A 15,308-nucleotide genomic window follows, 5' to 3' on the forward strand; every position below is an offset into this window, starting at 1 on the left:
GTACTGAGGGAGTGCTACAATACTGAGGGAGTGCAGTACTGAGAGAGAGCTACTCTTCTTGAAACTTGGATGAGACATTAAACTGAGCTCCCAATGCTTGTTCGGGTGGATGCAAAAGATCCCCTTGCGTTATTTTGAGGAAGACTGGGAAGTCATCCCTAACATTCTGTCCAAAATTTCTGGGGTGGCATGGCAGCTCAGTGGTTAGCACTGCTGCCTCACAGCACCAGGGACCCAGGTTCAATCCCAGCCTCGGGTGCCTGTCAGTGTGGAGTTTGTATGTTCTCCCTGTGTCTGTGCAGGTTTCCTCTGGGTGCTCAAGTTTCCTCCCTCAGTCTAAAGATGTGCAGGTTAGGTGGATTGGCCATGCTAAATCGCCCATAGCATCCAGGGATGTGCAGGCTAGTTGGATTAGCTATCGGCAATGCAGAATTACAGGGACAGGGTTAGGAGTGAGTCTGGGTAGGATGCTCTTTGGAGGGTTGGTGTAGACTCAATGGGCTGAATGGCCTGCTTCCACACCATAGGGATTCTTTGAAAATTTGCCTCTCAGTCAACATTGCAAAAATGGACCATCTGCTTATTATCACATTCCTGTCTGTGGGAGCCCACTGTGTGCAAATTGGCTGCCGTGTTTCCTACATTATAACAACTTGGCAAAGATAATTCATTGGCTGTAAAGTGCTTTGAGATGTCCAATATCATGAGCAATGCTATATAAATGCGAGTCTTTCTTTTTCTTCTTAGAAACACAAGAATTATGCCTGAACAGACTCACGACGAGTAATTCTCCAAATGTTCACATGTTCAAATTATGCCTCATAGCCAGGTAAAGATGAATACTCTTTCAACAATTTACCACTCTTCTTCAACCCATTACAACTTGAAAGAGCCTGCAGCCTCTGATGCAAGACTTATTTGAAGTTATGACATTCATTGAACATTCCCTTGTCTGAAAAACCTGTTCATACTCATTGAGTGGGAAAGTGCAAGCCCTTTGATCGAGGATTAAATCTAAACGTAATTGCCTTAACTGTCACTATTCCCATTAAATTTGTTTTATCAATAAATGTCGCAAATATTTGCTTAAATAAAAGCAGAATACAATGAATGCAGTAACTCTGAAATAAAAACAGAAAGTGCTGAGAAACTCAGCAGACCCAGCAGCAGCTGTAGGGAGAGAAAACAGAATTAATGTTTTGCGTCCAGCATGATTCTTTTTTCAGAGCGGTTCTAATGAGCAATGAGTGCACAGGCATGAAGTGCTACCTTATTGCCAAGCAACAGGACAGCCATATGTCATAAAGTTGGCGCTGCCCATATGTTCATACGATAGAAGCGATCTCCTGAGCATCTCCAGCAACATAAGTGTTGCATCAAGAGTGAAACCAAGAATCATATCAACTGATGCTGGTTACAACGATACTTGTACAGTGAGGAATGTGGGGGATATTCATGATCAATATAGTGAATAACCATTTGTCAGTAATATGGATTTTACTGAGAATGGTGAAGGTAAAATTTCACCAAGAATGTAGCGATCAATTAAATGTAAAGGAGGTTTGATGTTCCAAATTGTCAACAGTGCACCAGAACTGTGAGTGGGTTGACTGCAATTTCCAAAATTATAGAACACTTCAGAGAAGCCAAGCTGGTATTTGCGCTGACATCATCGCACTCCACCATAATGATGTCACCTGCACAGGATGCTCTCTGAGAAAATAGCACTAGGCCTTTCAGCCCTTCAAGGCTGCTCTGCCATTCAGTGTGATTAAGGCTGTCAGTGGCCCAACTTTAATGTCAGGCTGCGTGAGGAATGCACACACTGTTCCTCATGACCTCCATTCATTGGGTAGTATTCAGTGGAGTGATCAGTCTCTCTCCCACTTGCTGGTGAGCACCATGTCAGGGAAAGCATTAACTGGGCAACAGTAGGTGACACTCCCTGAGCCGAAGGGCCCTGGGGACAGATGTCCAGGCTTCAGAGGCTCTTAATCACTTAGCACTGTCACAGGGGAGTGGAGGGGTTGTAGGGACAAAAGACGGTGTTTAAGGAGTGGCTGCCACAATTACCACACTCACCTGAGGCCTAGGATTACCAAAGAACCCAGGGACAGGTCAGTGAAGCCTGGAGGTGGGGGCTGGGGGTGGCGGGTGTGCATGATGGGAAAGACTTAGCTCTCAGTGGGTCCCTTCTCCCCACCTTCCCATCACCGCTTTCTTGGTCAGGCACTGAGTATCTTTGAATGAGTGACATTTCTCAAAGGCCTGCTAATCTGGCTTCCCACAAGGGTAAAGATCCCACCTGTTACTGAGTGAATAGGCCCACCAGTGGCAGCAGGAGGCCCTTAAGTGGGCATGGAAGGGCACCAAGACCATCCAGAAACCTGCCTGTCATGAACATAATTGGGGCAGGCATGAGAAAACACTGGAGTACCTCTCCCTCACCTTCTACATCATTAATTGCCCCCTTACCACCACTAAAATTACTATGACAGAGGCATAGTACTTGCATATTACCAGAATGCTTTGTTTCATTTATCTTCCTATGAAAGGTAAAGGAGTAACATAAAATAAAATTAATGGGAGGATTGTTCCATACATGACAACACCCAGGACCTATTATGTAGTCAGAATTATAATTACGCTGTAAATTGAGCATTTTGTTTCCTTAAGTTAGGGCTATAATTTTTTTTCTTTTTAAGCCATGCACTGTAAACAGTCAATCAGGAGAGAGTTCTAGCTTTGGATTTGAAGCGTAACACATATAAATTTTGCACTAAATCACAGTGTGGGAAAAGGATGCCTTGTGAAATTGTCAACACATTAACCACTTTGATTACATCATTGCAGTTAAAGACTCTCTTTAGTAAATGTCAGTTACTAAGGTCTCATTAACCAGTTGCCCAAGTTTCCCACAGGGTTGGCTTGTTTGCAGATACCCTAATTTATCCACAGGAGGGGATACACCATCCTCCCTACAATTTATGATTTCGCTTATCTTAGACAAATTTTGGCATATGTACGGTCATTTGTGGTGTGCAGTTAAAATATAGTTGGATGAGTATCAAGGGCTGATAATGACTGAAAAACAAACAATCCCTTCCACCCGTACCACCCTCTTGCTGCTGAGTAAAACAACTAATTCAACAAAAGAGCTCTTTTAGCAAACTGATTAACATCAGAACAGATAAACAGTTCACATCTGTATTACAATCTCCACAGCACTGCCAGTTACTTCTTGATGTGTATTTACACTGTGGATTATTACTGAATAATTCTATTAATAATAACTAAAATCCAATGATACATAGTTCAGGAATAGCTTTCAACCTTGGATCATAGGGTGATTGCAATCAATTCAAAACCCATGCACCAACACAGTATTAAAATCAGATTCTATGATATCCAACGATTTCTAAAACGAACACCAAATGTGTAAGAAGACTGAGCGGGGTGGTAAAATCAAAGTAGAATTATACAGCAGGGAACGAGCCCCTTCGGTCCAACCAGTCCACGCTGACCATAATCCCAAAGTAAACTAGACCCAGCTGCCTATGCTTCGCCCATATCCCTCCAAACGTTTCTTATTCATGTACTTATCCAAATGCCTTTTAAACATCATAACTGTACCCGCATCTACCACTTCCTCTGGAAGTTCATTCCACACACAAACCACTGTGTAAAAAAATTGCCCCTCATCTCTTTTTTAAAACTTTCTCCTCTCACCTTAAAAATATGCTGTTTAAGATTTTAAAACACAAGGGTAGATAGAGGGAAGGTTGGGGGGATTTTGAATGAGATGACATACTGTTAGAATTCAATCTAGGGGAGAGAAATGATGGAGTAATTTGAAGAAATCTGGGAATATGTGTTTGGATCAATTGGAGCTTTAAATGCAGATCAATAGGATTTTTTTTGTTATGTATTGCATCAAGGAATATGGAGCAAAGATGGACAAATGCAGTGACGCAATGGTCAGTCATGATCGAATTGAGTTGAGTGGTTGGATGGCGTTTTTGTCTTTAAAAAACCAAAATGAAGTTTATCCATTTGCTCCTCTGGCAGGGAGGCATTACTGTGAAGGTCACTGATGTTTATGTGTATCTTCAATGACTGTGGTCAAAACGTAATCCCATCCCCTCTACCAGCCCTTGCCATGTGCATTGCCAAATTTTGGACTCAGAAAAGGCCAAAAGCCTTTGAATTTCATGTCATTTCACTCAGTTAAGAAGAAATAACTTGCATTTGTATAGCACCTTTTCAATTGCCCAAATGTCTCATGCAATTCACGGCGAATGAATTAATTTTCATTCATTAATTGTGTCGCTAAAATGTCGCCCAGTGGTCACATAGAAATATCCCAGAGACATCGAATGAAAAACACGAGCAGATAATCTGTTTTACTTATTGTAGAGGGTGGCCAGAAATATAGGCATTGCTAACAAGGCCAGTACCTATTGGCCATGGGAAGGTGGTGGGAAGGCACCTATATGAATCACAACAGTCTGTGTGTTGTAGATATACTCACAGCCTTGTTAATGAGGAAATTCCAGGATTTTGACCCAGTGACAATGAAGGAACAATGTTATATTTCCAGGTCAGGATGATGTGTGATTTGGAGACATGTACCTCCTACATATGTTCTTCTAGACAGTAGAATGCACAAGTTTGGCATCCAGTACATTTTTAATGTAATCAGATTGAGATGTTTCTTTTTATCATACTTAACTAATTATAATTCATGAAGAAGAATTATTTCATGTCATTCATTTACAATATTTTGAGTTAGCAATCAGTTTTGATTGGAGTGGAGAAATAGAAGCAGGGGGTGGAATAAACATTCTCAATGTCACAGGGGTAGTCAGAATGTCTTTACAATGGGATTGGTCAAGGAAGACATGGAACTGAATGGCTTTAGAGTCAGAGGGGTTTAGAGTCATAGAGTTGTACAGCACAGAAACAGACCCTTCGGTCCAACTCATCCATGCTGACTAGATATCCTAAATTAATTTAGTCCCATTTGCCAGGATTTGGCCCATATCCCTCTAAACCCTTCTGATTCATATACCCATCCAAATGCCTTTTAAATGCTGTAATTGTAGCAGTCTCTACCACTTCCTCTGCCAGCTCATTCCATATACACATCACCCTCTGCATAAAAATTTGCCCCTTAGGTCCCATTTAAATCTTTCCCCTTTTGCCTTAAACCTATTCCCTCTAGTTTTGGACTCCCCTACCCTGGGAAGAAGACTTTGACTATTCCCTTATCCAGGCCCCTCATGATTTTATAAACTTCTATAAGGTCACCCCTCAGCCTCCGATGCTCCAGGGAATATAGCCCCAGCCTATTCAGCCTCTCCCTATAGCTCAAACCCTCCAACGCTGGCAACATCCTTGCAAATCTTTTCTGAACCCTTTCAAGCTTCATAACATCCTTCCTACAGCAGGAAGACCAGAATTAGCTAAGAGTTTTCACAGGAAATTGGCCACAGTAAGAGTCCTTGATACTGATTCCTTAAAGTGCACTATCACTCAACAAGAAGACCTCATTTGCCTTTGTGTTTACTGGATTGACAAGATTTTCCAAAGTCTAGCTTCAACCTGCCCCTCTTAACAAGCTTACGGCTGAAACAATGTTCCTTTGAATAGCGCCCTTCTTGCCAGAGTAGTTGTTAGGGCAATTCCTGGCAGAATTAAATCAATCTTTTTTTTCTGACTGTGCTGTTTAGCTTTCTCAGACATTTTATTAATTACAATGGAAGTAAAATAAACAAAAGGTTGGTCTCTAGTCAATTTCCTGATAAATCAAGGAATGAGAAATGGTCATTCAAACCCTTTATCTCACGCAGCCGTTTAAATTCATACTATTGAATTATAGAATCCCTACAGTGAGGAAAGTGGACATTTGCCCCATTGAGTCTGCACTGCCCCTCCGAAGGGAATCCCATCCAAACCCAGACCCCCATCCTGTCCCCATAACCCCACGTTTATCATGGCTGACCCACCTAGTCTGCATAACCCAGGATGCTACAGAACAATTTGCCATGGTCAATTTACCCAGCCTGCACATCTTTGGACTGTGGAAGGAAACCAGAGCACCGAGAAGAAACCCACGCAGACACGGGGAGAATGTGCACACTCCACACAGACAGTCGCCCAAGGCTGGAATCGGACCCAGTTCCCTGGCGCTGTGAGGCAGCAGTGCTAACCGTGATGTTTGGGTTTTGCTATTCCTGCATTTCTATGTAAGGTGCTATGCTCTTGCAGTTGGCAATTATGCATCTAAAGGAACATTTATATTTTCAAAATCACACATACCTGAATCTTCCAAATGAATTGAATTTCCTAATCAAATTGTAACGTGTCCTCCAGCAGCAGGATGTGACGATGCTGGAGGGCACTGTGCAAGGGAGTTGAGCAGTTTGCTAGGATCGTGACCTACTGTGGGAGATCCCGGTGAGCAAATCAAACGCCCTTGCTCAGTGCTCTCCATCTGCCCTGTTTAGCACGCTGTTACTGTGCTACTGACTGACATAGATCTCAATGTGGGTGATCCACCACAGAGCCTGGATCCTTTGGAAGATACTAGTGAAGAGAAGAGGCTGAGAAGGTCTTCTTCAGCAAATGCTGGATATCACCCAAATCCCTACCATCTTCCCAGAATGGCGGCAGAAGAAAAGAACAAAAACAGAAGTTGCTGGAAAAGCTCAGCAGGTCTGGCAGCATCTGTGAAGAAAAAATCAGAGTTAAAGTTTCAGGTTCGGTGACTCTTCCTCAGAACTTTACAGCAACTTTGTTTTTCTTTCTGATTTATAGCATCCGCAGTTCTTTCGGTTTTTATTTTGGTGGAAGAAAAGAGTGCTGCCGTTAACATAGACCTGAACGTTCTAGCCATCACGGCACAACTAAACATACTAATTAGGTAACAGCTTAGCACATGGGGAGGGGATGGCCTAGTGGTATTATCGCTGGATTGTTAATCCAGAGGCCAGATAATGTTCTGGGGACTGGGGTTTGAATCCTGCCATGGCAGATGGTGGAATTTGATTTCAATAAATATCTGGAATTAAGAGCCTAATGATGACTGTAAATTGATTGCCGATTGCCGATTGTTGGGAAAAACCCATCTGGTTCACTAATGCCCTTTAGGGAAGGAAACTGCCATCCTTACCTGGTCTGGCCTACATGTGACTCCAGACCCACAGCAATGTGGTTGACTCTTAACTGCTCCCTGGGCAATTAGGGATGGGCAACAAATACTGGCCCATCCAGCGATGCCCACACCCCATGAATGAAAAAGGGGAAAAAAACATTGTCACTGTGTGCTATCTGTAGTTATTGGGACAACAGGCTTCAAGCAGGTAAGTGTGTAACTGGACTCCTTCAGCAGGGAGCAATAATGATGGAAAGCAGTGAGTCAGGGAGCTGAGCAATTCACCAGCAGGAAGTGACAGTGGGGGGTGGGAAATGGGGCAGTTGGACTCATGCTTAAAAATAGGTGTCTTTGATGGAAGGGAGTGGAAAAGACAAAGGAATTCCTCAGCACAATGTAGGTTTATTCTGTGCAAGCATTGTAAATAGGCCCTCATTTATCCTTAATGTTTCTAATGACCTGATGCCAATGGAATAAAGGATCCCTGCGTCATGGTCCTTGAGGTGCCCATGTGTTCAAATCTCATGTTACACAGTGCTTCTGCCCATTTCTTCCAGGATCGTCCAATCCCCGGTGCCAAAGAGATGCATTCCCAGGGAATTCTGCCAGAGCAGAGTCAGTGAAAGACAGGGAATGGTTCCTTCTTGTTTTGAAGGTAGCTGCCGTAAGTTTAACTTTCCAGTCTTGGAGTTGTAGAGGATGGATGAATGAAGTGGTGAGTGAGTGGGTGTGTCAATGGGTGAAGTGTGTAGGTGGGTGAAGTGGGTAAGAGAGGGAGGTGGGTATGGGGGCAAGATTGTAAGTGGAGTGAATCGGGCCTGGTCGATTAGTTTGGGGTAATTGGGTGGTTGGGGGATGTGGGGTAGTCAGTGGGTAGTTGGGTCCAGTTGGTCTGTCTGAGGGTATTCAGGTTCAATGACAGGGTGGGCATGATTTGAGGAGGGCTTAGCTGTGGAGTTAACTAGATGTTGGAAGAGGTTTTAGTCTAATCTTTTCTCTCCAACACTAGCTCTGAGTCAGACACATACATGGAGAGTTCCAGGGAGCACAGGAATTGCCCATCAGGAATTTAAACTTCCCAAGTATTTCCATCGGAGGTTCAAGCATCAGCATTTCCACAGAAACCTGACTCACATCTTCAGTGGTGCTGCCAGACCTGACAATCTAGAGACAAGAAAATTTGGCCATAGTTTTATCACATTTAAATATATCTAATTCAGTCACAACATTAGAGGTTGAAGGCCCCCGCACATTAATGGTTCTTTAAAAGTTACAGTTTTGAAACCAATGAATGAAATAATGCCACGCTGCAACTAAATGTGTTCCAGGCACTTAGTGGACCATAGACTTCCAATGCTTTTTGCTTCCAGCAAAGTAATGGTTTTGATAAAATGAAAATATTATGGATGCTGGAAATCTGCAAAAATAAAAAACATGCTGGAAATACTCAGTCAGGCTAAAATTTTGCAGAGAAAAACAACATACAAGTTTCAGATTGATGGCCTCTCTTCAGGCAAAAAGGTCCATTTCTTTCTGACAAATGGTTACCCGAAGCATTAGCTCTCTTTCTCTCTCCACATGTACGGCTCGACCCAGAAATGTTTACAACATTCTCTGTTTTTATTTCAATTGTTTCAATGCCCTACTGATAAATCTGTTAATTCTCAGAAATAGCCAATTAATGAGGGAACTAATAAGCCAAATCTCTCTAATATTACTCAACTACAGGAACCATCCTGTTCACAATTCCCTACTGTTATAGATGACTGTAAATTGTATGTCACCAATTAAGACTTACCACTTGAATATTGCTGTTATGCCAAATCCATCATTCAGAACCACTTTTCCAAGAAATCATTTCACTTTATAATAACTATAAATTGCAGCACTTTTGTTTGAAAATTAGTTGCATCTAGTTAGGGCTTAGAACAATTAGAGTGGGAATTACAATGACTAAGACAAAAGACAAGAACTAACTGTGTAAAACTATAATGGTATAATGGCCTGGATGAGTGCAGCTTCAACAGCACTCAATGACAAAGCAGCCCACTTGATCGACACCACATCCATTTCCTTCAATATTCCCTTAACTACAGTAGCAGTATGTGTACCATCTTCTTTTCATTCACTCATGGGATGTGGGCAATGCTGGCTGGGCTAGCATTTACTGTCCATTCCTAGCTGCCCTTGAGAAGATGGTGGTAAGTTGCCTTCATGAACCATTGCAGTCAATTTGGTGTACAACACAATGCTGTTAGGAAAGGGGTTCCAGGCTTCTGACTCAGCAACTGTGGGGAATGGTTATGTATTTCCAAGTCAGGATGATGATTGATTTCCCACTTATTTGTTTGTCCTGGTCTTTCTATGGAAGTGTTTGTGGGTTTGGAAGGTGCTGTATAAGGATCTTTTGAGAATTTCTGCAGTACATCTTGTAGATGATTCTGGATGGTACACACTGTTGCTACTGAGTGTCAGTGGTGATGAGAGTAATTGTTTGTAGATTAGTTGCCAATCAAATGTCCTGGATGGTGTTAACCTTGAGTGTTTTTGAAGTTGCACTCATCCAGGCAGGTGAGGAGCATTCCCACATACTTCTAACTTGTGTTGTGTGGATGGTGGTCAGACTCTGAGGAGTCAGGAGGCAAATTACTTACTACAAGATTCAAAGCCTCTGACTTGGTCTTGCAGGCACAATATTTATATGGCTAGTCCAGTTCTATTTCTGGTCAATGGTCGGGGTGCTGTTACTGAGGGATTCACCAATAGAAATGCCATGGATTGGCAAGGGCCATTGGTTAGATTCTTTTTTGTTAGAGGTGGTCATTCCTTGACACTTATATGGCACAAATGTCATTAGCCACTTGTCAGTCCAAGTCTGGATCTTATCTGGGTCTTGCTGTATTTCTATATGGACTGCTTCAATGCCTAAGTGGTTGCGAATGGTCCTGGAAATTGTGCCATTATCAGCAAACATCCCCACTTCTGATCTTATGATTGAAGGAAGGTCATTGATGAAGGAGCTAAAGACGGTTGGGCCTAGGAAACTACCCTGAGGAAGTCCTGAAGAGATTTCCTGGAACTGGGGTGACCAATCTCAACAATTACACCCATCTTTCTTAGTGTTAGGTACAGCTCTAGCCAGACTGAGATTTTCTCACTGACTCTAGCTTTGTTCCTTGATGCCACAGAGATGACTGACTTCCAACAACCATAACAAGCTTTCTTTGTGCTGGGCATCACTTTAATAAGTGGAATATTTCCCTCCTGATTCTCATTGACACCAGTTTTGCTCGGGCTCCTTAATGCCATAGACAGTTAAATGCAGCCTTGATGTCAAGGGCAGTCATTCTCGCCTCACCTCTGGAATTCAGTACTTTTGTCCATGCTTGAATCAAGGCTGTAATAATCTGAGTGGTCCTGACAGACCCTAAACTGGGCATCAGTGAGCAATTTATTGCAAAGCAGGAGCTGGTGGATAATACTGTTGATGACACCTTCCACCAGTTGCTTATCATTGAGAGTAGATTGATGGAGTCGTAATTGGAAAGGTTGGATTTGTCCTGCTTTTTATGTACAAGACAGACCTGAGAAATTTTCCACATCTTTAGGGAGATGCCAGTTAGTAGCTGATACTTGGAACATCTTGGCTAGAGGCGCAGCAAGTTCTGGAGCACAAGTCTTCAGTACTATTGTAGGATGTTGTCAGGGCCCATAGCCAGTTGTTTCTTGATATTACATGGAGCGAATCAAATTGGCTGAAGGGCTAGTGATGCTGCGGACCTCCAGAGGATGATGAGATGGATCATCCACTCAGTACTTCTGGTTGAATATTGTTGCAAATGTTTCAGTTTATCTGCAGGATATGCTGCAACAACCTACCAAAGCTTCTTCCACAGGACCTTCCAAACCCACGACTGCTACCACCTCAAAGGACAAAGGGCAGAAGACACATAGGAACGCCACATTCCTCAAGCTCCCCTCTGAGTCACACACCATTCTGATTTGGAGCTATGTCACCATCCCTTCAGAAACAAAGTTTTGGAACTCCCTTCTTTACAGCATTGTAAGTTTTCCTACACCTCAAGGACATCAGCCGTTCAAGAAGGCAGCTCTCCACCATCTTCCTCAGGGCAATTTAGGGAAGTACAATAAATTCTGGCCTAGCCAGTGATGACCACATCCCACAGATGACTAAAAAAAACAGGTGCTCCAGTGAAGCAAGGTAGACCTAAATGGGAATAATGCTATATCAATGAATAGAATATGGGTACTCAACCAACCATCAATAGTGCTACCGCAATTGCTGTATTCACTACTGTAGCATGGTATGTCATTACTTAAAAATGAAAAGATAAGATCATGAAGCTGAAATAGTGCAAGCACAGTAGACACTGTGCAAAATATTTCAAGAATAATTATGTGCATTTGCTTTTATTGATAAAAGCTGACTTCATGTTTCTAATTACTGCAATTTCGTACAAATGAATAAATGCCACAGTTAATGACAATAGAAGATTCTTTTCACATATTATGTTCATTACATTTGTCTGAATTCAATGTACTGCAGCTGTTGAGTCATAAGGAAGTGACTGAGACAGAAGGAACAATGTGAATGCGTTCACAGCAAAGCACACTGTCATTAAGAATCACTCATGGTAATTGTAATCACTAAGTGAAGGCATTATCGCTTAACAAAGCAATTCTAAAGCCATGGATTCCAAAATGGAACTTTGTACAACTATTTCCATCACAGGGAAGCAAGGTGTCATTTCAACAGCTGGTCATTGATAATCTCTTGGTTTTCGAGCTTAAATTAGCAAAGTTTGTCAGGGCACCGAATGTACATTGGATCAGGATGTCTTCAATACCCATCAGCAAAAGTAGCTCAGTAGCACCACTACTGACAGACACGGTTGAGTTCTAAAGATGTATTTGTCGAATTGGGCCTCTATCAGCTGACGAGAAAATCATCATGAGAAAATGACAAAACTCAGCTAATGTTCTGGGGACCCAGGGTCGAATCCCACCACGGCAGACGATGAAATTTGAACTCAATTAAAAAAAAACCTGGAATTAAGAATCTTCTGATGACTACTAAACCATTGTCAATTGTTGGAAAAATCTAACTGGCTCACTAATGTCCTTCAGGGAAGGAAAGCTGCTCTCCTCATCAGGTCTGGCCTACACGTGTCATGGCTTCAGGTTAAACATGAGCAAGGACACCTCCTGCTGATTACCACATACCGTCCTCCTTCATCTGATGAATCAGTATTCTTCCATGTTGAACAACATTTAGAGGAAGCACCAAGGGTGGCAAGGGCACAAAATATACTCTGGATTGAAGATTTCAATGTCCACCACCAAGAGTGGCTCGGCAGTAGTACTACAGATCGAGCTGGTCGGGTCCTAAAGGACATAGCTGCTAGACGGGGTCTGCGGCAGGTGGTGAGGAAACCAACAAGAGGGAAAAACATACTTGTCCTCATCCTTCATCCATCCATGACAGTTTTGGTAAGCATGACCATCGCACAGTCCTTGCGGAGACAAAGTTCCACCTTCACATTGAGAGCAACCTGCGTTGTATTATGTGGCACTATCACTGTGCTTAATGGGACAGACTTCGAACAGATCTAGTAAATCAAGACTGGTCATTTATGAGATGCTGTGGGACACATCAACAGCAGCAAAACTGTATTCCAGCACAATCTGTAACCTCAATATCCAGTGTACCCCCACTCAACCATTACTATTAAGCCAGGCGATCAATCCTGGTTCAATGGAGAGCATGCCAGGAGCAGCACCAGGCATATCTAAAAATGAGGTCTCAACCTGGTGAAGTTACCAAACAGGATTACTTGCATGCCAAACAAAATAAGCAGCAAATGATAGACAGAGCTAAGCAATCCCACAACCATTGGAAACCGAAAGAACTGCGGATGCTTTAAATCAGGAACAAAAACAAATTTGCTGGAAAAGCTCAGCAGGTCTGGCAGCATCTGAGAAGGAAAAAACAGAGTTAATGTTTTGGGTCTGGTGACTCTTCCTCAGAACTGGTTCTGACCTGAAACGTTAATTCTGTTTTTGCCTTCACAGATGCTGCCAGACCTGCTGAGCTTTTCCAGCAACTTTGTTTTAGTTCCCACAACCAATGGATTAGATCGAAGCTCTGCAGTCCTACCACATTGTGTCATGAATGGTGGTGGACAATTAAACAACACCCTGGTCCCAAAAACACCCCCATCCTCAATGATGGAAGTGCCCAACACATCAGTGTGAAAGATAAGGCTGAAGCATTTGCAGCAATCTTCAGCCAGAAGTCCTGAGTGGATGATCCATCTCGGCCTCCTCCAGTGGTTCCCAGCATTACAGATACCAGTCTTCAGCCAATTCACTTTACTCCACATGATATCAAGAAATGGTTGGAGGCACTGGATATTGTAAAGGCTTTGAGCCCTCACAATATTCCAGCAATAGTACTGAAGACTTATGCTCCAGAACTTGCTGCTCCCCTAGCCAACTGTACTGTTCCAGTACAGTTACAACACTGGCATCTACCTGACAATGGGGAAAATTACCCAGGTACATCCCGTACCCAAAAAGTAGGACAAATCCAACCCAGCCAATTACCACCCCAACAGTCTCCTCTCGATCATCATTAAAGTGTCATTAACAGTGCTATCAAGCAGCACCTGCTTAGCAATAACCTGCTCAGTGACGCCCAGTTTGGGTTCCACCAGGGCCACTCAGCTCCTGACCTCATTACAGCCTTGGTTCAAACATGGACAAAAGAGCTGAATTCCAGAGGTGAGGTGAGAGTGACAACCCTTGACATCAAGGCCACATTTGACCGAGTGTGGCATAAAGGAGCCCTGGCAAAACTGGAATCAATGGGAATCAGGGCAAAATCTCTGATGACTGGAGTCATACCTGGCACATAGCAAGCTGGTTGTGGTTGTTAGAGGTCAGTTATCTCAGCTCCAGGACTTCTCTGCAGGAGTTCCTCAGGGTAGTGTCCTAGGCCCAAACATTTTCAGTTGCTTCATCAATGACCTTCCCGCCATCATAAGGTCAGAAGTGGGGATGTTCTCCAATGATTGCACAATGTTCAGCACTATTCGTGACTCCTCAGATACTGAAGCAATCAATGTTCTAATATGACAAAGTCTGGACAATATCCAGCTTGGGTTGACAAGTGGCAAGGAACATTCATGCTACAGAAATGTCAGGCAGTAACCATCTCCAATAAGAGACAACCTAACCACCTCCCCTTGACATTCAATGGTGTTACCATCACTGAATCGCCTACTCTCAACATCCTGGAGTTACCATTGACCAGTAGCTCAACTGGGCTCATCACATAAATACACTGGCCACAAGAGCAGGTCAGAGGGTATTAATACTGTGGTAAGTAACTCACCTCCTGACTAGCCAAAGCCTGTCCACCATCAACAAGTCATAAGTCAAAAGTGTGATGGAATATTCCTCACTTGCCTGGATGAGTGCAGCTCCAACAACACTTAAGACAGCCCACTTCATTGGCACCACAACCACCAGCATCCATGCCCTCCATTAGCGTCGCTCAGTAGCAGCAGTGTGTACTATCTACAAGACGCACTGCAGACAGCTCTTTCCACATCCCACGACCACTTCCAGCTAGAAGGACAAGGGCAACAGGTACATAGGAATACCACTACCTGCAAGGTCCTTTCCAAGCCACTCACCATCCTGACTTGGAAGTCTATCACCGTTTCTTCACTGTCGTCAGGACAAAATCTTGGAATTCCCTTCTTAGTGGCATCATGGGTCTACCTACAGCATGTGGACTGCAGCAGTTCAAGAAGGCAGCTTGCTATCACCTTTTGAAGGGCAACTAGGGATCAGCAATAATTGCTGGCCCAGCCAGTGACACCAATGACCCAGGGTGAATGAAAGAAACCAACCCCTTGCAGATGCACTTTTCCTCAATGTTGGTAGGAGTGACCTCCATAAACATTCCACCCAGAGCGATAGTTATCACTCAACCAGCGCCTGAAGCAGATAATCTGGTCACTATCATTTTGCAGTTTCTTAGGATCTTGACCACTGCATTTCTTGCACCATAATAACGACTACACTCAAAAGTACTTCATTGTCCAGTAAAGCGCTTTAGAAT

This window comes from Rhincodon typus, chromosome 21, assembly GCF_021869965.1.
Source record: "Rhincodon typus isolate 14 chromosome 21, sRhiTyp1.1, whole genome shotgun sequence".
Classification (NCBI taxonomy): Eukaryota; Metazoa; Chordata; class Chondrichthyes; order Orectolobiformes; family Rhincodontidae; genus Rhincodon; species Rhincodon typus.